At 48.2% G+C, this 27,872-nt stretch overlaps 1 protein-coding gene across 1 annotated transcript in view; it reads left to right on the forward strand.

Annotated features, from left to right (window-relative positions):
* The window catches only part of SSH2 (slingshot protein phosphatase 2), a 124,138-nt gene that overhangs the window by 56,443 nt on the left and 39,823 nt on the right, over positions 1–27,872 (forward strand). The gene's annotated exons all lie outside the window — the stretch shown is intronic.

Below are 27,872 nucleotides of genomic sequence, written 5' to 3' on the forward strand. Positions count from 1 at the left end.
CGGCCTGATCCGGCTGCAGGGCTCTTCTGAGGCTCTTAAGTTCTGGGTTAGCTGCTTCGGATGATGTTTAATGCTTAGGAAGCCAAGAACCCGCCATATACCGAATCAGTCGCACTGGTCCATCTAACCCAGTATTGTCTACACTGACTGGCAGCCGCTCCCCAGGGTTTCAGGCAAGACATTTTCCCTGTGGGGGGATTGAACCTTCTGCATGCAAGGCAGACCCTCCTCCACTGAGCTGCGGACTTCCCCCATGCTAGCCAGCACAGGAGGCCTCCTCCTTTGGACGGGTGTCTCTTGAGATTGCCTGGAGAACACAAGGGAGGCCAAGAGCCTTTCCTGGCAGGCGTGTTGCTTTCAGATGCAGGAACTGGGCCGACCCCCTTCTCCAAGCACCGTTGTGTTCTGAAACATCCTTCTTAAGGAGCCTTGTGAATCTTGCGATGCTTGCTTGGGAGATTCATTAGTGACAGAATCGGCGGTTGCTTTTATTTATATCGTGCCCTTGGTGTGCCTGGTGCTTTACGGAGTACAAGGGATCAGGTCCCCCGCCCAGGAGGTTGCAATCTAAACTTCTGTCATGACGGAATCAGCAGAGGAAAGGGGAAGGAAGCAGAAGCTGGCATGTCCCGTCCCCCCGAGGCTTCATGCAGGAAAGGACCCCCACAGGCAGAAATTCCAAAATCCAGAGTTCATCGTAGGGTCCCATCTGCATCCGTGATTTCCTTCAAAATCCTGGCAGTGCTGTTGATTCCACAGACTGAATGTGCAAGAGAGGTCCGCGTCCCCCCCGGTTGGATCAGCTAGTATCCAAAAATGCAACCAGCAAGCTTCTGGCTCTCACAGAACTAGTCTATCCTGGTTAGGAAGGAAAGAGAGTCCTGTACACAGCATTTTGGGCACCTCCAGCTTCAAATAGAAGGTGTCTTGTCACTTGTTCTAAGATACTTATGAAGATGGCAAGGGATACCATACCAAAAAGAATGAGCTTTTGTGAAGAACAAAAAAAATGTGTTGCTCAGGAATATAAGCTTTGTTTGTCTTTTTGACTTTATTAAAAGTCACTGTTCATGATAAATCAGGATGTTGTGTGCCAGCTCTCTCTCTCTCTCTCTCTCTCTCTCTCTCTCTCTCTCTCTCTCTCTCTCTCTCTGCCTCTGCTTCTGCCTCTTGCCTTCTGCAGAACAGCAGACTCTGGTCTCTGACATTGCAGCTTTTCCGTTGTTTCGGGAGGGGGACGGAAATGGGGCACAGGCATATTAATTTGTCAGTAACTGGCAGCAGATATCTGTGTGTTGCTGAGGTCTGCATCAAGATGTATCCAGGGAGAGGATTGCTGTTTGTGTGTGCTGGGAGCCCTTTCCTAGAATGGCTGAAGTTCTGTTTTTTGTTTTGTTTTAATTGAGCAATCACGTTAAATAATTAGCCAGTGGAATTTTGCCTTCTGAGATTAATGTCTAGGAGAAGCAAGTGAAATGCTGTAGGCCTCTAAAGACAACTTTAGGTGCACTTATCAGCCCCACTACCAGAGATGGGGGGTTTCACTTCCATCTCTTCCTCCCCACCCCAACTTCAGCAGATACTGCAATTCAGCAGATGTAGTGTTCGCCATTGCTATATCTCTGTGCTGGGGGGAAGCTACACATGTTGAATTTCTGCCTGCTGTGAGGCTGTTGAAAGCTCCTGGGCCCTGCCGAGAAGAAGCAAACACACTTGGCATCTCCAGGGCCTTGCCCTGAGAACATAAAAGCATAAGAGGCTCCTGTATACCAAATCAGGCCATTGGTCTACCTTAGCTCAGTATTATCAACACAACTGGCAGCTGCTCTCCAGTTTTTCAGGGAGGCGAATTTCCAAGCCTACCTGGAGACGCTCTCTCGGATTAAGGTGCACTATTACGAGCTGCAGTCCCTTCTTCTAAAAAATAAAGTAAGATTCTAGCACAAGTTCTGAATCAATGGATTACTGCTGTAGGAACATAGGAAGGTGCCTTATATTGAATTATGCCATTGCTCTGTCTAGCTCAGTATTGTCTGCACTGACAGGCAGCGGCCCTCCAGAGTTTCAGGCAAGGAGGTGTTTACCAGCCCTACCTGGAGATGCCATTGGGAATTGAACCCAGGACCTTCTGCATGCAAAGCAGGGGTTCTGCCCCTGAGCTCTCAGCTACAGCCCTAAGCATGGCTTGTGCGGACAGTGCAGAGTTGAAACCCCAGAACACAGCCCAGTAACAAATGCTCCTTCTGCCCGCGGCCTTGAACTGTGGCTCTTTTTATTATTTGTACCTATTTCAGGAATCCAGTCCTGGCGGCACTGGTTTCCTCTTGCATCTTCATCCCAGGACATTTGCTAGCGTTGTGCCTTTTAAGGAGGCCCTTCCAAGTGGGCACCCTTGACCCAAAATGAGTTGCAGTTAGTTACTGTGTTTCAGGGCTCCCAAAGTTGCCTCTTGACTTCCCCTTTGATGGCTTGCCTGGCTCAAGAAATCAAGGCCTTTGCTGTCCCCTCTCCCAACAGCAGTTGCCGGCCTCTGGCACCTCTCAAACAAGAGCTGCCTATTTGAGATGGGGGAAGATGGACAGAAAGCCATAACCGAGTGACGTATGAGAGCCTCGGTCACTGACAGGTTTTTCCCCACCTCAAGACATTTTTCTCCCTTTACGACAACAATAGCACTCAGGGTCATCCAGTGCGATCTGCCAGATGGAGAAAAACAGATGTCATCTTTGCGCAGCACCATTAACTTTGGGAGTGCAGGGCCCTAGGTCATGGCGCCGAGGACTAGCCTAGATGGCTTTCAAGTAGAGCTAGGAAAATGCAAGGAGACATTAGCCTTGATCGTGGAGAAGAGCTTCCATGTTCCAAGGCAGTCTTCCTCTTTGAGTGTCAGGCATTAGGTGACAAATACCAGGATGGGAATCGCCTTCATATCTTATTTTGTTGGAGTCCACAGGCACCCAGCCTTGGGACTCAGTTGCTGGACTTGATGGATCTTTGACAGGTGCTGGGGGTAACCTTTGCCCTCCAGATGTTGCTGAATTTTACCATTGACCATACTTGCTGGGGCTTATGGGAGTTGTAGTTCAACAGCATCTGAAGGGCCAAAGGCTCCCCATACTGGATCTATGGTCCGATCCCATACAACTGCTCTTGAATGTTTTTAATGTACTAGTTGGGGGCCTGGGGGCTTAAAATAGCATCTAAATAAATAGTGATAATAACAGTAATAATAGTTACTTGATAAACTCCTCTACGCAATTCCAAAGGTAGTGGATAAACTCTGCTGCAGAACTTCAAAGGCAGAGGACTGATTCGTGGACCAGGTTATGAAGCTAGAGGACTGCGGTAGCCCTAAATTGTGGTGCCTTTTGCGATCCTAATGTGTTAGAAACTTGACTTGATAAGTGAGTTCTTTGCCCACGTGCTTGCAGAGGGAGATCTTGATATCTGGGTGGGGGAATGGAACAGGATCAAGAAGGCATTATAACAAATACAGTATGTGACCCTTTTGTGTCTTTCTTTGTAACGCCTGACTTCAAAAGCTGAATGTTGAAACTGGTTGGTGGGAGATTTGGGGCAGGCAAAATGAGGGGCTTCTTCACGCAAGGCAGATAGTTAAAACTATGGAATTTGCTCTCACAAGTCCCAGGCTGTGGTCTGAAGGCATATGAGGCCAGCTCCCTGCTGAAGGTCAGGTCTGGTCAGTGCCTGGATGGGAGACCGCCTGGGAACCATATGGAAGGCGCCTTGAGTTTTTATCGTGAAAAAGAAAAGGCGGGGTATAAATGTGATAAACAAATAAAATAAGTTTTAGGGATGGCCACTAACTCAAATGGCTTTAAAAGGGGATTAGGCAAATTTGTGGGCGATAAGGCTACCAATCTGTGCGCTCTGAATACCAGTTGCTGGGAATCGCAGGCAGGGAGAATTGGTGTTGCTTGCAGGCTTCCCATCGAGGCATCTGGTTGGCCACAGAGAACAGGAAGCTGGACTATGTTGGCCCCCTTTGGACTGATCCAGCAGCCAGGCAACTTCAAAAGGCAAATCTGCCTGGCACGGCTAGTTGATATATTCTATAGTAGCATAGCCACAGTTTTAGGAGATTCTGACCATTGACTTAAAACATATTTTTTTAAAATCAGGTTTGTTGTACAGATAAGATACTTAGACCAAGGCGCCTGCAGAGGAGGGCAGAGTGATTAAGTTGCAAAGTGTTCCTCCTCTAGTGGCTTGGTGAGGTCCTGATAGTAGAGGAACAGGGAGTGCAAATCCCTTTGCTTACGACCAGCTGTGGGGTACCCACCCTTTCCTCTCCTGGAACGGGGAGATAAACGCTTGTGGTTATCAGGAACAGGTTCTGCCGCATCCTCTTCGGAGATTAGCAGCCGTGACCAAGTGTGTGAGAGGGTCCGCTGCGAGGCCCAGTTGCTGGCTTTCACATTGTGATCTTTACGCATTTCTGTCTTGCTGTTGTAGAAAAAGTGTGAGGCAGGTTCCTGGTTTTCATGTTTAAAATTACTTGTAATTTTCCTTTCCGCTTTCAGAAACAGAGAGAGAGGCAAACAAGAAGGGTGGTTATGTGTGTTTGCCTAGTGAAACAGACATGCTCTCTCCAAGGGTCTAGGCTTCCTTTCAGCCACACTAGTCCTCAAGGTGCCTTTCTCTCTCACACACACGCACAAAAACTCACAGTGGGTTGTATCCAACGCTGGTCGTACTCAGAGTAGAACCACTGAAATTAATGGGAATGATTAACTTAGGTCCCTCAGTTTCAGTGGATCTTCTATGAGCAGAACTAAATTTGGATGCATCCCAGTGTGCACAAGTGGGAAAAATCTCCCATCCCCCTTAAAACACTTCTTATATATTTTACTTTGATTTGTACATGTAAATTTTGGTGAGCATGTTAAAGACATTTCCCCAAATTTGTGTGTGTGAGAGAGAGAGAGAAAGAGAGGAGGGGGGAAGAAGATTCTGAGTTTCGCATCTTGTTCACATTTACTGTGGCGTCTGGGCCGGCTGTGAAAGAGCGAGTGAGCGCCTCTCTGTTGTTGATCTGACATGTTAAAATTTTACAACCACTGTAAAAAGATTAATGCTTGCAAGCTTTGCTTGGTCAGAAACTGGCAGTTATCTCTCCAAGTAGCTTCAGATTCCCTTTGGCCTGCTTGTCTGGGGGGGGGGTGTATGTTGGGGGTGGGTTGCCTCTGAAATATGCCTGTCTCAGCTTTTTCTGTCCAGGGAAGCAAAATTAAGGGTCCTTCCAAAGAGAGGCGTTTTCTAGGTTTTGTGGTGCACCAATTCACGCTATAAATAATCTGTATTTATTTATTTAGGAAATCTCTAACCCGCCCTTTATCGCAGCCAGTCTCAGGGCGGGATCCAATACAATTAAAAACACAGTCAATTCATACAAATCACAAATTTAAAAAATCTACTAAATAGATGCCTGCTGATTTTTTAAAAAAAATGTTTTGGCAAGCCTACCCAGACATATTTGTTGTAGTTATGTGCCTTCAAGTCAGTTACGACATATAGTTAACCAATATTTGTTTTTACTGATTTTTATCTGTGTTTTTAGTGTGTCATTATTTTAGTATATTTGTTTTTTTAATGGTTTTGTGGATTTCAACTGTGTATTGTCATTGTTTTTAATCTACTACAATTTTACTATGCACATCACTTAGAGAGCTCTTTGGCTAAGCGGTTTGTAAATCTTACTAAATAAAATAACATTTATTTTTATTTAACAAAACTTAGATACCGCTTGATTGTAATAAAACCTCAAAGTGGTTTACAAAAAGCATAAAATACAACATCAAAAGTATCAATCGATTGATTGATTGATTGAACATCAAAAGTAAAAGACCATTAGAAACAGGTATTTAAAAACATTCAAAAAGTAATTATAATCAACAATAAACTAAAGAGAGATTAAAGCATATGCCACCTTCTACATGTCTAGGTAGGCTTGCCTAAACAAAATTTTTTAATGAGGCACTGGAAAGAGCATAGTGAAGGCACCTGCCTGATGCTAGTAGGCAGCGAGTTCCAAACATGAGCAGGTAAAACCAACACAACTAGAATCATAGAATAGTATACCTGGAAGGAGCCTAAAAGGCCATCAAGTCCAACCCCCTGCTCCATGCAGGAATCCGAATCTTAGGTAATTGGTTCCATTGTCGTATGGCTCTAACAGTTAGGAAGTTTTTCCTGATGTTCAGTCAAAATCGGTCTTTCTGCAACTTGAGCCCATTATTCTTGGCCCTCCTTGGCAGCCTTTCATGTACTTGAAGAATACTAACATATCCCCTCAGTCTTCTCTTCTCAAGGCTAAACATGCCCAGTTCTTTGAGTCTCTCCTCATAGGGCTTTGTTTCTAGTCCCCTGATCATCCTCATTGCCCTTCTCTGAACCTGTTCCAGTTTGTCTGCATCCTTCTTAAAGTGTGGTGCCCAGAACTGGACGCAGTACTCAAACTGAGGCCTAAGCAGTGCCGAAAAGAGGGGAACTAGTACTTCACTTGATTTGGAAACTATTTCTTTTAATGCAGCCTAAAATTGCATTTGCCTTTTTTGCAGCCACATTGCACTGTTGGCTCATGTTCAGCTTGTGATCAACAACAATCCCAAGATCCTTCTTGCATGAAATATTGCTGAGCCAAGTATCCCTCATCTTATAACTGTGCATTTGGTTTCTTTTTCCTAGGTGTGGAACTTTGCACTTATCCCTGTTAAATGTCATTCTCTTGTTTTCAGCCCAATGCTCCAGCCTATCAAGATCCCTTTGAGTTTTGTTTCAGTCCTCCAGGTTATTAGCTATCCCTCTCAATTTTGTATCATCTGCAAATTTGATAAGCATTCCCTGCACCTCCTCATCCAAGTCATTAATCAAAATTAAAACCCAAATCCACAGTAAGTGATCTTTAAAATAAAACAGAGGGCTGTTTCCAGCTGTGTTTTACTTGGAGTAAACCTACTGAAACTGATGGACCTAAGTGAGCCATGTCAATTAATTTCAGTGTGTCCACTTCTGAACAGGTCTAACATTGGATACAAGCCACAGAGTGGGCTACACCTTTTGGGCAATTTGCTGCTCAGATGCCACAGTATGTTAGCTGAATGGATCCTCCATGTTCTGAGGCAGTGTACCTCAGGATATATTGGAGGCTGGGGAGGGCCTTTGCGCCTTGCTTGTGGGGCTGATGGGAGTTGCAGTCCAAAACATCTGGGGGGCACCCGGTTGGCAAATATTGCTGTAATTTGCACCTCTTTCCTTAGCTCTTTGCCTTCTCTGTTCCCCCCTCCTTGTAATGTTAAATCAGCCGTGGGGGTGAGCGTTGGGGATTGCCAGTCATTCAGTGTGTATTTCCGCACACAGTGTGTGTGGGGTGTGCGTGTGTATATGTGTGTGAGATGTTCTTGCTGTGGCTTATTTTACTGCCCTGAGCCACCAGAACTTTGAAGAACTGAAATCCACACTCTTCCTCTTAACAGCGCTCACTCCTTACTAAAATTTCAGGAACAGCGCGTACACTTTGATTTGCTTAATGCTAGCTTGACTAATCCTCTCCTGTTGCAAGATGCTAAGATCTCAACTGTGGGATAAAAGTTGTTTTCGACCTGGGAAGGAAGTTTTTGTGGATCAAAGGGTGCTGATCATGTTCCTTATGGTGAATCTTGCAGGAGAGAGATTCCTGGTGAATTTCACTGTCAGAGGGCTTTTTTTGGAGTGAAGTTTATCAGGATTCTCTCCTGAGCAACCTCCATTAAGTTGTTGTCTGTCTGTCTGTCTATTTATCTAATCTCTTTAGAGAGCAGGAGGAAGATGTGTGTACCTTTGCTGCAGAACATAAACTCTCTTTAGCTCTAACCAATCTGAAACATTGGCTCTGTCGTGGCATGTATGATGCATAGGTCAGTTGCGGTATAGCGGCTGGAGTGTTGGCTTTGGGTTCAAATCCTCACTCAGCCATGACGCTCAGTGAGTGATCTTGGCCCAGGCTGTATTAGCTAAATTAGAGAAATGGTATCTTCTGTGCACTGTTGTTTGTGCTCCATATTTTAATCTGAACACGTCTTATGATTGTAATAAAATTATTGACCGACCCACCTTGGGTCACTCACTTGTCTCTCAGCCTAACCCACCTCACAGGGCTGTTGTGAGGATAAGATGGGGAAGGGGGGAAGAACCATGTATGCCACCTTGAGCTCCTTGGGGAGAAAGGTGGGATATAAATGCAATAATCTGTCAATAAACAAATAATGTTCAGAGTTAGAGTACCTCTGAAAGTGGATTGCTGGGGGTAGGGGGCAAGAGCGGGGTGAGGAGGGCTCTAGCCTCTTCTTCCAGAGAATTTTGGAGGTGTCAGTTCTGCTGGATTCGACGGGCCTCGTGCTGTGCCCCCAGAAGGCTCCAGATCTCCTCAGTGCCTCTTCTCACCCCACCCTCAAACCACCTGTCCAGCCTGGAGCCTGACTTGGAAAGCCTTTCATTGCTTCCACGTGCTGCGTCCATTTCTCTGGTGACAAAACTCTTGACCCAGCTTTGTGGGGCCTGAGCAGGAACGTGAGCTTGCAGAGGCAGCCCCGAGCCAAGGCGGCTGTGGAAGCTGGCTGAAAATTGACCTGGGATCCCGTTTAAAAAGGGGAGTGGAGAAAAACAAAGGGGAAAGACACAAAGAGGCTGAGGCCTCTTTGAGCGGCGGTGGACGACGCCGGCTACAATTTTGTCCTTCCGTGGGCGGTGGCAGCAGTAGCAGAAACAGTCGCCTCTTGTTCTTCCCTGCAGCTGGATGGGTCTAAGGCCTGGGCCGGGAGCACGCAGCCCACAGGTCACATGCAGGACAAGAATCTCGGCCTCTGGGCAGCTGGGTGGAATGGGGCAGACCCTGAAGGCTGGCAGGGGTTGTCTGGCGTTGCTTTTCAAGCCTTGCTGGCTGGAGCTGATGAGATTGGTAGCCTAAAAACCTCCAGAGGGTGCCGAGTTGGGGATGGCTGTTTTAAAATCACTTGGCATTGCCTGTTGTACCCTCCTCCATTTACAAAAAATAAATAAATCTGGCAGTATTAATACTAGTAATTATCAAATTGTAGGGCGGCTGAACTGTGCATGAATAGCTTGTTGGTAATAAATCCCCCACCCCTCCCCCAAAGTAACCATCTTGCAGGAGAGGCTGCCCGCTGTGCCTATACAGTCCTGTGCTCTCACTTTGCCGCCTTCCAGTTGGCCTTCTCCCTCAGGGCTGGCAGCTTCACCTTGGGATCCAGACTTGGCAGATCGGCCTGCCGCACCTCTGTGTGAGTTGCTGTGCGTGGTTTGCTCTCCCCAAGTGGGAGGCGCTGATTGGTGGAGAGTTGCTTTGATCCTTGGTTCTTGCCCTCCTGCCTCCCTGTGCCACCCTGGCCAGGTTCCTTCAGTCATCTCCCCCACCCCAGAGACCTTTGCCCCACAGCTACTTCCTGCCACTGCAACTTCCTGCTCTGCCCAACTGGCAGGGCTCATTGCTTGCTCTTTTTCAGAGCTAGTTCCCGGGAATCGTTTCAGGAGCGTTGAGCAACCGTTGGTCCGTTAATCATTGATCTGGCAAACGATGAGGGTTCTCCCCGTTTCTATTTCTGTCTTTTTCCTCCCCACTGTTTCCTTAACACCGACGCCTGCCCCCGGCCACTGAATTTCCTGTTTGCTCTCCTGCAAAGATGCACCTTAAAATCACATACAAGTATGACCTTCCTGGAGGGGACTAATTGCCTTATTCTTCCCCACACATATCCCATCATGCCCTGAACAAGGCTATCTCCAATCCTCTTCACCCTGGCCTTTGACAGTTAAGGTGTTTGTTTTGTGGGACCCACACTTCTGCTGAATTTATACCCTTCTGTTCCAGCTGGAACGGTTTTTAATCCATTTTAAGTGTCTTACCTGATTTTTTATAATGATATTATATTATTGCAAACCACCTTGGGACCTTGTGGTGAAGGGCGGGGAGGCAATCTTATAAGCAAATAAAATAAGCACGGGGAAATCTATGGCCCTCAATGCTACTGGACTCCCAGCTCCCAGCAATCATCCCTCAGTGATGGCCATGCAGGCTGCTGGCAGCTAGAGTCCAGCAACATCTGGAGGGACCCACGTTTCCCCATCCCTTGTCTAGAGGGAGAGGGTTTGATGGAGTGTGAAGGTCCAGAATACGACTGTTTTCTGGCCTCTTATTGTAATAACAGCCCCTGCATCCAAAGGGGCCGTGCCACCCTCCCTGCCCCCTACCACCTCCTCGTGTTTCAGAGTCTGTCCCGTTTAGCAGGGCTGGGGAATCTCTTTTTGTCTGACAAAAAAGGCAGGATCAACAAGCAGCCACCCCTCTCCAGGTCACTTTTGACAGGTGGGTGAGTCTCCCCCCCCCCCAGTCCGTCACCCGCCATCGCATGGCACCAGGTGGTTGTGAGCCCACTGGGGGCGTAAGAGGAGCCCTGCTGCTAGGGCAGGCCAAAGGGAGCTCATCTAGTCCAGCCTCCTGTTCTCACAGCGGCCAACCAGATGCCTCAACGGGAATCCCACAGGCAGGACCTGAGCGCAACAGCAACTCTCCTCTCTTGCAGTATCTGGTATTTGGAAGCATCCCACCTCCAACTATGGAGGCAGAGCATAGCCATCATGGCTAGTGGCCATTGGGACCCTTGTCCACCTAAAGCAGCAGGGCTGTCTAAATTCAGCACTGAATGCAACCCTCGCTACTTTCAGCAGGGATTGGATTGCTCCTGGGTGGAGTTTAAACTGATTTGGCCCATGGGCCGGAGGATCCCCGTCTCTGCTGTTTAGTGTTTCTCTGCACTCAAGTGGACTAGGACCTTGTGTGGTTTAAGAAGAAAAAATTGCGATGATTATTTCCGAGGAAACCTAATTCAGCTTATGCATGTTCCAAAGGGCGTTGTGGGTGGTTTTGTGCCAGGTTTCGGTTACCGGTTACTGGTCCTCTTGCAGTTCTGACTGCTGGCTCAGTTTGGAGGGTTTCAAAACGGTCACCGTTGCCTTTAGCAAGACACTGCCTGTCCACTGCAACCTCACCCCCCCCCCGCTTAATTCTGCTCTTCCTTCCCCCTCTTATGTAAAGGCAGCCGCTCTATTCTTGGCCTCCACCTGTGAGTCTGAGCTTGCGGGCTGGCCTTGGCTCCGCACTCGCCTTGCCTTTCTTGTTGCCTTCCCGCCGTTGCCACAACACACAGCCAGGCTCCTGTTTGCTCAGTGCTGCATTTTTGCATGTCGCAGCTCTGCCCAAGCAATTTGGAGCAGGCTTTGAGAGTTGCCAGGGTGGTGGTGGTGGTGGTCTTGAGCCGCACAGAGGCAGAGGGAATCGGGGGGGGGGGGAGAGGGTCTGGGATTCTCCTTGGAAGAAAAAAGGGGCCAAGGCAGTGCTGAATGTATGTGTGACCCATACTGTAATGTTCAATATATTGGGGGGGGGGAGATGGGGAGTGGTGAGGGTTTGTTCGGTACAAAGTGGGTTGGCAGGGATTGGCTCGCCACAAGGAATCTTGGGAACGATACTTTTGTTGAAAGGCCCTCTTGACGTTTTGGACTGTAACTCCCATCAGCAAGAAGTTGTCGTCCAATACTCTTCGAGGCACCCCAAGCTGGCTGGCAAAGGGTGCCGTAGGGTTTCAGAGAGGGGGTCTGCCCCAGCCCCGTGTGAAGATGCCAGGTGATGGAGAGTTGGAGCCCTGCAACATCTGGAGAGCCACAGGGTACCCCATCCTTGATTTAGACAAAAGACTTTTTCAGGGTTCGATGGGGCGGGGCTGGGGCTGATGGCAGCCACTCTCCTCCACCTCTATGCCAGCTGGGGCTGATGGCAGTTGTAGTCTGGTACATCTGGAGGATACCAGGTAGGGCTTGATGACATCACAATCTGCCTCGGTTCTCTCAGGAGAACGCCGAGTCCCAATGACCTGGGTGGGTGGAGGCGGAAACGAAGATCGGAACAGCCGAGCCCTACGTGAAAAGCCTCTGGAGGGAAAACGATGAGGTGCCCAGTGTGTGTTTATGGCGGGTCTTTTGTGTGTCCGAGTGGCCCCCCTGGCTTACATTGAGGGGGGCCGTAGCTCAGTGATAGAGCCCCTGCCATGCGTGCAGCAGGTCCCAGGTCCAGTCCTCAGCGGCATTTCCAGGTAGGGCTGGGAAAGACACTCTGCTTGCAACCCTAGAGAGCCGCGGCCAGTCAGCGTAGAGAGCACTGAGCTAGATGGACCTGTTGGTCCGACTCTGTGCAAGTCGGTCAGCTTCCTATGAGGAAAGGCCACAGCTCAGTAGTAGGGTCATAGCTGGGATTACGACAGGTCCCTGTGTTCGTAGCAAATCGGCCCTTCGTTCAGAACGGTGAGGACTGGAAACTTGTGTTAATTTTAGAGGGAGCTCAGTGGTAGAGCCTCTCTCCCTTGCATCCAGAAGGTCCCAGGTGCAGTCTTTGGCATCTCCTGATAGGCTGGAAACCCTGGCGAGCTGCTTCTGGTCAATGCAGGCAGTCCTGAGGCAGATGGACCAGTGGCCTGACTTGGAACGAGGTCGCTTTGTAAAAAAAAAAGACATATTTTTTCTTCCCTAGCCCTGACTTGTGGCGGTTTCGACAAGAGGGGTGTTCTGAGTTGTATAAAGTTGGCCTGTTCCGCAAGAGCAGCCTGCGCTGAGGTTTTAATCCCTCCTCCTCTCTGTCCGGGTGAGTTTAATGAAAAGAGGAACAAAAGCCCCTTAAGCCGACTGATGAGTGCGTGATTGTGGCTTCAAAAGAGAAAGAGAGGGGAGAGAAAAGAATCTACCTGTTTGCTTTTGCAAGGCAGCTCTCCTTGCAGGACGGAAGCAGGCAGAAAATCCCAGTAAGCAAAAGGCCAACAGTGCTTTGTGTGTGTCTCTCTCTCTCTTTCTGTGTTTTCATGCACTTGTCCCTTTTCGTGAAGCGGAAGGCTGTCAGTGGCTACTAGCCACAATGGCTAAGTTCTCCCTCCACTGCCTTTGAATTCCCCATTGCTGGGAACTGTGAGTCAGGAGAGGAGTGCTGGTTGCACTCAGGTCCTGCGTTCCCATCTGGTTGGCCACTGTGAGGACTACAGGGCTGTCCCCGTCCCTGGCTGAGAAGGAAAATAAACACTGAAAACATTTCGCTATAATGCTGTTCTACCCATCGCTCCCCTCTTCCCGTTCTTCTCTGCATGCTCTTTTCTCAAGATGACCAGCTTCGTCTTGACTCTGCTTTTTGTTAAATGCTGGACTACAAACATCCTTGCAAAAAAAAAAAAAAGTGTGTTTCTCCTATCTAAGATGTCATTTAGGTGCCAGGCAAATAAGTAGTATTTTGTGCGTGGGAGGTGGGACGACGGACGACTCTGCATGGGACCACAGTGGAAGTCCCTTTTTAAAGAAGGCATTATCTTGGGGTGCATTTGCACGGCAGATTTTTAAATGAGTTTCACAAAGGCTGACTTGCCCTGGCTGCCTGACCAAGACCCCCTGGGAACCATAAAGGAGGAAATTGGGGGGGGGGAATGAACAAAGATAGCAGGGATGGCCACTTTTTTAAAAGGGTTAGATAATGAGAATTGGTACTAGCCTGAAATAGTTAAATGGAGCTTCCACTTTCAGAGGCAGTCTGCATTTGAATCCTAGACCTAAGGCCATCACCTTCTTAAGGAGCTCAGGAAGACCAGGTCAAGACTTATTTGTCTGCCTTGCCCCAGTATTGTCAACTCTGGTTGGCAGCAGTTCTCCTGGAATCCCTAGCAGAGAATGGTCTTTCCTGTCACCTGTTTGCTTTCAACTTGTGATACCAGAACTGGAACCTGGGACCTCCTGCGTGCAAAGCAGGTAATCTGGCATAGAGCCGTGATCCTTCCCCTAAAAATAAGGTAAGATTCTAGTCCTCATGGTTCTGAATAAAGGGATGAAATAGGAACATAGGCATCTGCCGCTGAGTCAGACTGTTGATCCATCTAGCTCAGTTTTGTCTACACTGATTGGCAGCGGCTCTGTGGGGATTCAGGCAACGGGTCGTCCCCAACCCTTCTTGGAGATGCCGGGGATTGAACCAGGAACCTTCTGCATGCAAAGCAGGTGCTGTACCCACTGAGCCTATGGCCCTTCTCCTAAAAGTGATAGTGGACAGCTGCCCATGTCCTTGCAGCCAGGTGATATAAGTAGCCTGGCTGAGTGCTGAGAGTGGATGAACCTTGCCCTAGGAACTCAGCCTTTCCCCCCTTTTGCTTGGACGGTCCTTCAGTAGCCGAAGCCGGACACAGTTTGTAACCAAACTCCTGGCCGCACTGCCCAAAGCTCTTGTGCTCACCAGGGCTGACATGGCGCACCTGCCCTCGTTGAATGAGCCGCGAAATGCGCCGGCGATGGCGACGTTCCCCGTCCTGCCGTTTGTCGTGCTTTTGTCGAAAACAGCCTGCATTGAATGATGGATGGAAATTTATCCTGGGAATAAAGTGCTCCTGGTAAACCGATCCCTGTCCAGGGAGCCAATGCTGAAGAAAAGGCATTTCCAATTTAAGCACCAATTCTATTGAATCTTGGCATCAGATGGCTCTTTACGGGAGGCTCTTTATGGGGTTTTTTGGCATGTGTGGGGGATTAGAAGATGCATTTCAGCTGGCAGAACCCTGCTGGGTTGTGGAGGCTGTATAATTTCTTTATTTTTTTTAAACGTTGGCGCTTGACGCTTTACCCCCCTGGTGCTCGCGCAGTGCTTTTTCAAATAAGCATTTTGGCTTATGGGTGTTAGCAGTAAACGTTCTTCATAAGAACCTTGGCAGAGCTCTGATGGAGAGAACTGTAGAACAGTCTTCACCAACATGACACCTTCCCACCACCCGTGATAATTGGCCACACTGGCCGGTGCTGATGGGAAGTGTAGTCTTGAACCTCTGGAGAGGCACAGGTTTCAAAATCCCCCCCCCAAAAGAACACTTTAAGGTTCAATTCCTGGCATCTCCAGTTGGTTTATGAAAAAGTGAGGGGGATCAGGTTGCAAGTGACTTGGTGATCCACTGCCTATCAGAAGTAGATAGAATCGGCCTGAACCATTGGTCCATCTAGCTTAGTATTGTCTACACTGATTGGCAACAGCTCTCTGGGGTTTCAGGCAGGGACTCTTCCCCAGCCCTTCTTGGAGATGCCTGGGATTGAACTAGGGACCTTCTGCATGCAAGGCAGATGCTCTACCACTGAGTTGCAGCCCTTCCCCTAAGATTCTAGTCCTCATGGTTCTGAATAAAGGGCTGGATTAGCTGGGAATATCAGAAGCTACCTTATACTAAGTCAGATCATTGGTCCATCTTTCTCAGCACTGCTTTCACTGGTTGGCAGCGGCTCCCCAGGGATTCAGGCAAGGGACATTTTCAGTTTGGGGATTGAACCGGGGACCTTCTGCATGCAAAGCAAATTCTCTGCCCCTGAGCTACGACCCTTCCCCATTCTCAGCCCTGAGGTCCTAACGGAGCCCTCCAAGCCTCTCTGCGTGGCCCTCAGGACCCTCCCAAGGCCCTGCCCCCATCTCAGGCCACACCCCTCACTGGTCCTGCTGTGCACCCTACTCAAGTCCTTTTGCCTAGCTGGAATCAGCCCTTGAGTTGTGATGATGCCTCTTGCCTGCCTGGATGGAGGTGTGTGTGTGTGAGAGAGAGAGAGAGACAAAGATGGACATTGAAGTCCAACAACATCTGGAGGCACCAGACTGGGGAAGCCACAGAGACCCCCACCATCATCAACCTTGTTGTGTGTGGATTGAGCTGACCCCGACAGGTGGCTCTCCAGCTGCCTCTTGAAGGCCTCCAGGGTCGGAGAGCCCACCACCTCCCGAGGTCATGGGTTCCATTGTCGTACGGCTCTAACAGTTGCAAAGTTTTTCCTGGATGTTCAGCAACATCCAGGCTTCCTGCAACTTGAGCCCATTATTCAGTGTCCTGCACTCTGGGACGATCGAGAAGAGATCCTGGCCCACCTCTGTGGGACAACCTTTCTAGTACTTGGAAGAGTGCTATCATGCCTCCCCTCTTCTAAACATGCAGTTAAGTGTCTCCTCAGAGGGCTTTGTTCCCAGTCGCCTGACCATTCTCGTTGCCCTCCTCTGAACCTGTTCCAGTTTGTCTGCATCCTTCTTCAAGTGAGGTGTCCAGCATCCGTTATTTCTGTCAAAGACCTCTGGCTTTTGTGTAGCTAGAATGTACCCTACTCTGCAACGCTAAGAGTAGCATCTGTTGCTCCTCCCTCTTTTGCCTGCCTGACACTGGTGTGTGGCCCTTGGAAGGTTCCCCACAAGGGAATGTGGCCCTCGCGCTGAAAACAGCTTCTCCATCCGCCGGCTAGGTAGACAAGGTAGCCCAAGCTGGTGTGAGGCAGCGTCCTATGTTATGAAGCCTTGACGGTTCAAGCTAATCAGTGCAATCAGTTTACTATTTATTAGTCAATGCAATCAGTTCATAGTACGGCTACAATTGTTGCATCGTACTCTGCTGTCGGTCCTGGAAGACTGCTGTTTGGACCCCTCCTTGGCGACAGGGTCAGTCAGGGGCCCCTCTCTGCCTCAGTTTCCCACCTTGTCACAGAGCAGCAGCAGACAGCCCTGTTTCGAGGTGGTTCTTGGAACAAAGCTCTAAGAAAGCCTCATAAAGAACGTAGGTTTGTCGTTTTCAAAGGGGTTAGGCGAGGTTCGTGGGTTGATGTGACCTTGCTGAAATTCTACCGTTGCTACTGTTCAGGGCTTTTTTATTTATTCTTTGCCCCCCTTCGAAACATAAAGAGCAACATTTGTGTCTGAAATGCATTTCCCTTTTGTGGAGAGCCAGTGATCACTGCTGGCATTTGGCATTTTTTGGCCGGCTGAAGTGCCCTCCATGGCAACTCTGAGGGACAACCGAGCTGGTAGCCTGGTTACAGCAGACATAGCTGGTGCGCTTAATAGGTCTTGAGGGTTTCCGATGGAAATGTCTTTGGGGGCGGCGCTCAGACATGCGTCCTTCATGCCTGCCGTTTGGACAATGTGTCTTGGTGTGACGCAGGGCAGAAATTGCCCTTTACAGTAGGCTGTTGTCCTCTGGGTATGTCCTCACCCTGCTATTAAGGTGTGCATCACTGTTTAATATCCAAATTTGGCAAATGCGTACCTGCCCACACATCCCCATGTTTGTCATTTGTAAGCGCACAGATAGTTAGGAGGAAAGAGCCAGGTAGCTACTTTGCAAAAGTGTCCCTCCTTGGTCACTTGCAGGCAGTCCTTGCTCACCATAGCTGACCAGGTAGGTGGCTGTTAGCAAACCTCTTTGTAGCGTTGATGGCATCACAGGAGCCTGGGTGGGCATGTCTCTTTGACAAAGTCCTTTTGTTATTGGCAGTATCCTCTACCATCTAATCTCTCTATTTCAAGCAAGTTTCTAGCCTTCACGCTTCTCCTGAAGTTTCAAAAGCTCCTTGGTTGCTGAGTAGCATTTCCAGCGGCTTCAGTGCCCTGCTCAGATCTCTGTGACTATGACAAGTGGAATAAACTGATGTACTTAGCATTTTTCTCATTGGACTTGTAAACCTTGCCCCATCCTAAGGGGTTGGGGAGGGTAATAAATGTTAAGTATCCCCAGCCATCAAAAAACAGAGGAACACTTTTTTGGAAAGTAATAATCTGGTAGGGTTGTTTTTTTTTTAAGTATATATTACAGGTGCATTCTGCTAACATGAATAGTTCATACTGCTTGCAGCATCTAGCTTGCAGGATCCATCTTCCCGTGGTATCTGGTTTGTATAGAAAAGGAGTAGTAGAAAGCTAGATCAGGATCTCCTGGTATCTTTGAGTGATTTTTGCAGTCAAATAAGCAAGGGTTTCCGTCTCCCAGCAACAAAAAGGGACCTCCCACCCACAAGGGAACTGAACTTGAGACCTTGCCAGGGAGGCAGGATCAAAGCCAAGAGTCTGTTTTTTGATGAAAAGACAGAGTTCGGTTCTGCAGGCTGTGTGTGGGCTTGAAGACACCATGCTGAATGATTCACTGCATGGGTCCAGCCCTCTGAGCAATTTGGTGTGGGTGTGTCTGTCTGGTTGGTGGAACGTAGGAAGCTGCCATTTACAGAGTCAGACCATTGCTCCATCTAGTCCAGTATTGCCTGTACTGACTGGCAGCCGCTCTCCAGGGGTCTCAGAGGGAGGGTCTTTTCCCAGTCCTACCTGGAGATGCTGTTGGGGACTCAACCTGGGGCCTCTTGCTTGCATAGCAGATGGTCTGCCACCAAGCCACGGCCCTTCCCAGCCGGAAAGATGGGAAGCCGCCCTTATACCGAGAAGGTCCACCTAGCTCAGTACTGCTTACACTGACTGACAGCAGCTCTAAAGGGTTTCTGACAGGGGACATCCTCAGTCCTACCTGGAAATGCCGGGGGTTGAACCTGCATGCAAAGCAGGTGCTCCGCCGTTGAGCTATGGCCCTTCCTCATTTTTTTTTTAAACATTAGCAACATCCCTTCTCCCTGTTCCTCTTGGCTGGCTTCTTCCTCCGCTTTGAGGCTATTCAGCTCTAGTCCTCAAACCTTGTCTTGTTCGCCCAGCCTGCAGCTTGCTTGCCCATGTTCCCAGAGTGGTTGTGATGTCAAGCCCACGGTGGGAGGTTTACAGAGGTGCTTCTTGATCCACCGTCCCCCGGAGTTCTGCACGCCTCTCCCTCCCCCCCCATTTCTGTGCCTGTGCTGCTGAATAGTACAGCCCGTTTCGTTCCCCCCGAAAGTGGCTTCCACACCAGATGGGTTTAATTCGAGAGAGGGCAGGAGTCCCCTGATCTCTTTCTCTCCTGTGTGCTTCGCCTAAATATAGCTAGTCTGAGTCCCCCTGACTAATATGGAGCGGGGTGGGACCCTGACCTCGTTGACTCGCCGTCCTATTCAGAGTGACTGCAGGATCTCTCTCAGACTCGCTTAGCAATGCATGGCCAAAGGCATTTTCACAAGCCCCTTATTTTTGTCTGCACTTCTGAACAGCTGGACTCCGGGTTATGTTGCTGGCTGAGGGTCCTGTTTTTAAATCCAGTTGAAAGGGCCCAGTTGGCAGCTGGGATTGCGTTTGCCTCTTTTCTTGTTGTTTTTTTTTAAATGCAATCTGCCACATCCAGTCCAGTGACTAAGCTGCCTGTCCACATTTGAGTTAACTTTGTTATGTTACCTTTCTTAACAGGGTTTTGAGTTGGGCACTTGCCTGGTTGCCTTTGGTGAGTAAAAATGGCCTCTAGGCAACCGTGCTAAAAAAGAAGTGCTTGTAATGTGTGTTTGTTCAGCCCCCCCCCAAAAAAACCCCCTTTTTTGTGTGTAATTTAGCAGGGATGACAGACTGGTGCAAATGCTGGGGTTTTGTAACTTATGCAGGAAGCAGCCTTATACCAGATCAGACCATTTGTCCATCTAGCTGACTATTGCAGCCTTCACCAACTTGGTGCCCTCCAGAAGTATGGGACATCAACTCCCACCAGCCAGGGCAGATGGGAATCTCAGGCAGAGGAGGGTCTTTCCCAAAGTACTGAGGCTGCCCACTCTAACTCTGTATGAGTCATTGCTCTCTGGACACACCATTTCTCATTTGCCTGCCTTTGGGATGGGGAATTTTTCTATGTCTTGGCGAGGTGGGTACTGCCCATCCTCAAAGAGAGCTGCCTGTTGTGTGAGTAGTTGTCCCTCACTCGCACCCGGATCATGGTGGTTCGTGAAGAAATGCAGGGGGCGAGCTTTTGGTTCTGTGACTTGTCTACCACATTATTGGGTTGAAAACAGTTTTATTTATCGCAGCCCTTTTCAGCTTCATAAATAATAAATAAGAGGTGTGTGTATTTCTGTTTTAATTAATCCATTTCAGTCTTTTTGTTTTCGAATAGTTAGCATATTTTTAGCATTGTCTAACTATATTTTGACACAGCCTTGAGTTCTTCTGAGGCAGGTGATAAATAATAACTTAACCTGTTTAAGGAGGCTTTCCCTGAGGTGCAGCCCTGTCACTTACAAAATATTTACTGCACATCTGTAGGAATGGTTTTTAATCATTTTTTTAGAGTTTGTAGGAACAGTTTTAAATGTTGGTACACTGCTTGGATGGCCTCAGGCCATGAAGCCCTTTACAAATTGGAGCCAGCATGGGTTTGTCAAGAAAAAATCCTGTCAAACTAATCTCATCTCTTTTTGATTGGGTCACTAGCTTAGTAGATGGTGGAAATGCTGTAGATGTCATCTATCTAGATTTCAGCAAGGCGTTTGACAAAGTCCCCCACGACCCTTTGATTAGCAAACTCGTCAAATGCGGACTACATGGAAATACTGTCAGGTGGATTCACAACTGGTTGGAAAACCATACTCAAGAAGTGGCCGTCGGTGGCTCTGCTTCGGACTGGAAGGAGGTCTCGAGTGGAGTGCCACAGGGTTCTGTCCTGGGGCCGATACTCTTCAACATTTTTATCAATGACTTAGATGATGGAGTGGAGGGAAGCCTTATGAAGTTTGCGGATGATACGAAACTGGGAGGGATAGCTAACACAATGGAAGACAGGAATAAAATCCAAAGGGACCTGGATAGACTAGAAAATTGGGCTGAAATTAATACATTCAATAAAGACAAATGCAGGATTCTGCATTTAGGCCACAAAAACAAAATGCATGGGTACAGGATGGGAAATACCCGGCTTAGCAGTAGTGCATTTGAGAAGGACCTTGGAATTGTAGTGGATCGCAAGTTGAACATGACCCAGCAGTGTGATGCTGCGGCAAAAAAGGCAAACGCGGTTTTGGGCTGCATAAACAGAGCTATAGTTTCCAGGTCGAGGAAAGTAATAGTCCCACTATATTCTGCATTGGTCAGGCCTCATCTGGAATACTGCGTTCAGTTCTGGGTGCCTCATTTTAAGAAAGATATAGACAAGTTAGAGCGGGTCCAGAAGAGGGTGACGAGGATGATAGCCGGTATGGAGAACAAGTCTTATGAGGAAAAGTTGAAGGAACTTGGCATGTTCAGTCTGGTGAAGAGAAGGCTGAGGGGTGACATGATTGCACTCGTCAAGTACCTGAAGGGCTGTCACATAGAGGAGGGTACAGATTTGTTCTCTGCTGCCCCAGAGGGTAGGACTAAGGTCTAATGGTTTTAAGTTGCAGGAGCGTAGATTCAGATTGGCCATTAGAAGGAACTTCTTGACAGTAAGGGCGGTTCGGCAATGGAACCGACTGCCTAGGGAGGTGGTGGGATCCCCTTCGCTGGATGTCTTCAAGCAGAGGCTGGACAGCTATCTGCGGGAGATGCTCTAGCTGTGGATTTCCTGCTGTGAGCAGGGGGTTGGACTGATGGCCTACAAGGCCCCTTCCAACTCTAGGATTCTATGAAATAACAACCACTGTGTCGCATTCCAAAAGCAGCCTTTTCCTTCTGCAGGAGTGAAGCTCACCTCATGTCCCCGTTTGTGAAAAACCAGAAAGTGTTCCTCAGCTCCTGGGTGCCTCTACAAGGCTGCCCTTCGATTGGCATGCCGTGGCAGAAATACCTGCAGGCCTCCCCTTCAGCTTTTCCACCTGGAGTCAGCAAGCTGGCTTCAGTTCAACCAGGTGGCGGAGATTTCTTATGTAACCAGCCTATACCTTTGTTTTTTGCATGTTGACAGATGTATTATACCGCTACTTGCAAGAACCTGTGTCCAGGGTTGGCAGTCAAAATCACCTCCCCAACTCCCACAAACCCTTCTCTTCCGTCAACTGCCCTGAGATTAACCGGGATTAACCGTAAATCCGTGGAAGGCAAAATGCATTTAATGCAGTTCCCTGTTTTGTCCCCCGGCACGTTATCCAGCAACGGGTAACCCAGCGGCAGGGACCAGAGCAGCCATTGCCAACCTGGTTGCCCTCCAGAGCACGCTGGCTGGGGCTGCTGGGAGTTGTAGTCCCAAACCTCTGGAGGGCACCAGCTTGGCTTAGCACCTGGACCTGAAGGCTGCATCATAAACCTCTTGGGTTGCACATCTCTGCCAAAGCGAGTGCTGACCACCGGGTGATGGGGTGTGCATGCTGCATTTCCCTGCCCCCCAAAGGACTTCTGGCTCATTTGAGCGAAGGCAGCGTCTCCAATCAACAAATGTGTGTGTGTGTGTTTGATGCACCTGCGGTCATGCAGATGTTTGCGTCAAGCAGCTGTAAGCCGGCGCAACTTTCCCACGCTTGGGGAGGCTAGACTTCCCTTCTCGGAAGACTCCACTTCCCTGTTCTGTGTCTCACTTGCTGGATTGGTACTGACGCGTGGCGTGTTTCTCTCGCTCTTCCCCTTCAACGTCCTCCTCCGGCCATCGCTTGCCCCATTCCCATTCTCTCCGAGGACTTTGGCTGTCTGTGCATTCGCAGAGGTGTGTTTGCCCTGCAAATCCAGCTGAAATTCGATGCCAAGAAGGGAGAGGAAGAGAGTGAAAGCTGTGATCTGCATACATCATGGAAAATGAAGCAAGTTCCTCTTCTAGTTTTTGTCTGCAGCAGTGACCTACTTATGTCAACGTTCACCTTTTCAGATAATTTCACGGACAGGGGAAAGAGAGCTTTGCGAGGCCCCCTGGCCTCATTAGTCACCTCCTCTCTTTTTGGAGTTCACCAGGATTTCTTACCCACCCTTTAGCTCAACGTCCCTGAGTGGTTACAGCAATAAAATAAGCCATTCTAAAAAACAAACAAACCATAAAGCAAGGAAAGTGCAGAAACAATCTTCAATTGAAAAAAAAATCTGTATGTAAAATCAGTGCAAACGTTTAAAAACAGTTCTATATGCAAAACAGTTTTTTAAAAGTAGTTCCGATCTAGTTGCAGACTGGGATAAATCTCTCGACTTAAAAGGCTGGCTGAAAGCGGAAGGGTCTTCAGCATGTGCCGAAAAGACAACTGAGACAACTTACATGTTTTGTAAGCACATCATGAGGGCTAGAAACGTTTTCAAAAGCGCAAAAGAGAAAGCTCAGTGTGGGAGGGGGTGGAAGAGTTCCACAACCAGTGCAGCATCCTGTTTTTGTGGATTTGCAACGGTATGTATCCATGGCCCCTTTGTCGCCTCTCCTTTCAAATAATAAGTGATCTGTGCCAGAGTTGTAATCTAGGGCTTATCTCGGGAGTGTAGGGTGCTCAGATTTGCATAGTTGAAGCAAAGGTGTGTGTTCTGCTTGACCTCTCTCCAGGCAAGGAGCGCCTTTGGGTTGTATTTATCCAACTCCTCCCCGTAATAATCCACTTGAAGTTGGACCTTCTTCCCTGTTTGCTTGTTTTTTCTTTACGGTTTTGGGTTCTTGTTTTTGTATTGAATACAATTGCGGCTTTTCTTGCTTGTTCTTGTACTTTACCTTCTTGGGGCTTCAATCTTCCTCTCTTTCTCTCTCTCTCCCCCCAGTTGTGCACGAATGTTCTGTTTTTCCGCATTCTTCAGAGCAAAATTGCACTTCGCCTCTCCAGTAGGTCCTGCCTCAGATACTTGGTTAGCCAGTTAGATACTTGAATGCTTTCTGATAAGAAAGCACCCAGTTCTGAAGTTGGTGGGAGCCGCAGAAAGTGTGGCAGCTTCCAAAGTTGGTGTTGGTGGCATATGTGTGTGTTTGGTGCCTTGCAGAGCAGCATAAACAACAAAGGCAGGTCTCCGCCCCGAGGAGCATACACTCTACCTTTTGGCACCGGAGAAGGCAAGAGGAAAGAGAATGGCCGGGGGAGAAAGAGGCAAATGTGAGCAAGCTCTGTTGCTTTTGAAACTTAACTTTGTTTCTGCTGGAGATGAAGTGTCAAGCTTTGCAGAAGATTTTGAAGATGAGAGGCATCAAGTAGGATAAGGACTGCAGCTCAGAGGCAGAGCAGGGGCTTAGTATGCAAGATGGCCTCTGGTTCGATCCCACAAGGACATCAGAAGAGCCTAGCTGCTAGATCAGGTCAAAGGGCCTCATCTGCTCCCACATCCTGTTCTCACAATAGCTGGAAAGATCCCCACAAGCGGGACCTGAGCACCTCCAGTTGAAAGGCCCTCAGACAGCAGGTGATGGGGGCAGACCCTTCCCTGCTTGAGTCCCCCGGAGAGCTGCTGCCTGTCAGAGTAGACAGCACTGGTTAGGTCTGTGGTTTGACCTCGTGGCTCCATCTGTTCCCAGAGTATTCCGAGAGGGGATGTTTTAAGCATACATTTTCAGCATGATCGCTGAGGACTGATGGGCATGATGGTAGAGGGCCATACCTTGGTGGCAGAGCACCTGCTTTGCATGTAGAAGGTCCCCAGTTCAATCCATGGCATCTCCAGGTAGGGCTGGGGAAGATGCTCCTGTCTGAAATCTTGGAGAGCCGCTGCCAGTCAGTGTAGGTAACACTGAGCTGGATGGACCAGCGGTCTGACTCAGTCTGAGGCCACTTCCTGTGTCCCGGTATTCCTGCAGCTGCGTGGGTTGGAAGGCAGGCTGCAGGCTGCGTTGGTCTTTCAATTCCCAAACGAAACCGTCTAATTGCAGAATCCAGTTGTTGGCTTAAAGTCAACTTTTAATGCATATGTTTCCCTGAGCAAACGTTCCATATGTTAACTGGTTGCCATAACGATAGAAGCATAATCTGTTCACAACTAAAACTTTATATTTATACTTCGTACTACTTGAGAGCAGAGTCCGAAAATGTGTGATCATGTGGTCCGCTGCAAAATTATTACCAAGCTTGTGGAGTACCATAATAATAATAATAATAATAATAATAATAAATCCAGAGGGCACCAGGTTAGGGAAAGCTGGTGTGGAAACTGCGGTGGGAGGGGACCAACAGAGAAACCAGTAGCTTTGAGTTTGGCCTGCTCTTCTCTATCCCCGTGCATGGAATGCTGAGTGAGATTGCTCCCTTGGAATTCAAAAGCTTCTCACCTGGAGATGAGTTCAGGTGCGCTGGATTGTGGGCTTAATGCCCAGAACCTTTCAGAAGCCAGGCCTTGATAACATCCTGGGCAGGGCACGGTTTATTCCGTGACGTGGGAAGCAGAATGGTTGAATAAGGTCATCAATATTGACTATTTGGCCGCCACGATAAAGGTGATTCATGTCCTTATTGTGCTGTGTTAGCTGGTTTCTGCTTTTGTTGTGTTTCTGGCTCTGTAGTTTTAATTGCAAGCTGTTGAAAGGGCCCTTAAGAACAGCAGAAGCGCCTGGGCTGCTGGATCAGGCCAAAAGAGTCCCATCCCGCTTAGTCCAGCCACCTGTTCCCACAGTGGCCAGTGGGAAGCCCACAAGCAGGAACTGAGGGGAGCGCTCTTCCTCTGCCTTGGGATTCCCAGCAACAGGTATTGGGCATAACCATAAATATGAGCAAATCGATAAAGATTTCTAAAGAAACAAAAGAAATGGCTTCTTCACAGAGTGCATAAGCGATGGCATTGGCTCCCACAGTAAGCAGTGACGGCCAGTAAGGAAGATCTCTTTAAAAGAGGATTGGACTCATTCATGGAGGAGGAGAAGGCTCTCAGTGGCCACTAGCCACAATGGCTGCGTTCTCCCTCCACTGTCAGAGGCAGCCATGTCCCTGAATGCCAGTTGCTGGGGATCACAAGTGGGGAGAGTTGCTGCTGCACTCTGGTCCTGCTTGCAGGCTTCCTTGAGGGCATCTGGTGGGCCTCTTTGAGAGTAGGGTACTGGGCTATGGCAGGGCCCCTTTGGCCTGTTCCAACTGCAGCCAGGCTCTTCTGGTGTTCTAATGCTTGACCCTCAGAAGTCAGGTTCACCATCCTGTCTCAAGGGTTTTGTAAATGGCGAAGCGGCCTTTATTTCACTGTGTTTTGCTAACTTCTGTGTTTATTCCCCTTCGTCTTTATTGTGGTTGAATTCAATCAGCTGGCAGGAAACGTGTGTTCACCTTAAAGGCCAGGATATACATTCGTAAAATAAATGAAACAGAGAAATAGTTCAGTTTTAAGAGATCGTGGATCTTCGGATTAGGCTGCGATCCATGTTGCCCATGCTTAACCTGGGAGTAACTCCTATTGAACTCACTGGGGATTTCTTCTGAGTAGGCAACACGTGGGGTTGCACTATGCGACTCAAATTGCATTTTGAACCAAGTTACTATTTTTGTAAAGACACTTTATTCTAACGAATGTTTTAAAAAACATTTTAAAGGCATTCTTAAGGTTAGGGGTTCCCAAGCTGTGGTCTGCGGTATGCACCAGGGGCCCCTGAAGCGTCATTCAGGTGCTCCCCACGGCATGTCTGTAAAAATACAATTTAAAACCATACTTCATCTAGCAGAGCACGTTAGAATCGCTACAACAGCCCCCCCCCCCAATTAAGTGGTCCGCCAATATCCTCAGCAATTTCCAAGTGATCCCTAGAGAAAAAAAGTGTAGGGACTGCTGGAAAGGTTTGGGAACCGCCGGTCTGAATCGTTTTATCCACCCTGTTGTGAATCCTGGATTCAAATTAAACTCTGGTTGAATATAAGAGCATGTGGATTTTCAGCTAAGGATCAGAAGATGGGGAAAAGACTAGGTATAATTTTAAATATGATGTGGAGTTAGTGGGACAGTACTAGACTGCAACAAAGTTGATGGAGGCCATAGGTGTAGAACCTCTGGGGTCTCTGTTGGGCCCACTCTCCCCAGGCCACCCCCCTCACCAAACATGTTTCGCACCCTCCTTGAGTGTTCGTTTGCCTGGATGGAGGACGGAGGGGTGTGCAAGTGTGTTTAGAAACTCGCTTATGGTACAAACGGTAAAATTTGCATCCATTGTTCCTCCCACTTTTGCCTCTGGCTCTGCCCACCATTGGCATGTGGCCCCCCAGAAGGCTGCTCAGGCAGGAATGTGGCCCTTGTTCTGAAAAAGATTCTCCATCTATGGTTTAGAGACAGATGCAACGAGTCATTAACTTGTGGGACTCATAGCCAGGAGATGTGGTGGCGGCCCTTGGCTTAGATGGCTTTCGAAGGCAATTAAAGAACGATTAGTGGAGGGAAAGGGTCTATCAGTAGCTATTAACCAAGGCCGCTAAATGGGATTGGCCATGCAATTCGTGGTAACTTTTTGTGTGTGTGTTTCAATCACTTTCCTAATTACTTTTTTAAAAATTGACTTGCGTACTTTAAAGCTAAATGTTTCCTTTCCTGAACTTCCTAAGGGGTTCTAAATGTATTTATTTTGGACCTGCCATGCCCCCACTTTTTGATCAGATGGTTTTCCGGGCAGCTTACGACAGATTACAAAACAAAGAATTTTGTCTTCCAGGCATCTATCCAAGAAGGGTTTGTGAAGTTGGCCTGCTCTTTATCTTTTCTGTTATAAAAATAAATAAGTAAATTTATAGGGTTCATTTTTGCAGTGGCCTGGTGCTTTAATTAAACTTCCTTTTCTTTAAATAAACCTTGCACAAGATGCCAAATAGACTTGCCCGGTTCATTTAACTTGCGAAGGAAAGTTTAAAAAGATGTTCCCTGTCTCTTGGGGGCATTTAACATTGGCGAGTTGAGTTCTCCTCGTTGTTTTTTTAAAAGCACAGGACAGAGGGAGCTCTTTTGGCAGTGCTCAGGGTGTGTCTGAATCACTTAGTGCTGTGGTTTCTCATTCACTCTTTTAAAAAAAGCCCTCTGCGAGACGAGAGCGTGGGCCTCGGATTTTGCGGAAGAGAAGGAGTGAGACTCGTAACCACAGACAAGACAGCTGTGATGAATCTCACAACAGATTGCAGATGTCTTTCCTACAAAATGAAGCATAGATAGTGTATTTGAGAAGCCACCCACATTAAATGTGTGTGTGGTTTTTGTTTTAGTATTTCATTTTTTTTTAATTGTTTTCAAAAGGCAGGCTTGCAGCAGAACTTTCCTGGGCTGCCTCAGCGTCAAAGATCTTTGTTGGCTT

This window comes from Rhineura floridana, chromosome 21 (genome assembly GCF_030035675.1).
Source record: "Rhineura floridana isolate rRhiFlo1 chromosome 21, rRhiFlo1.hap2, whole genome shotgun sequence".
Taxonomy (NCBI): Eukaryota; Metazoa; Chordata; class Lepidosauria; order Squamata; family Rhineuridae; genus Rhineura; species Rhineura floridana.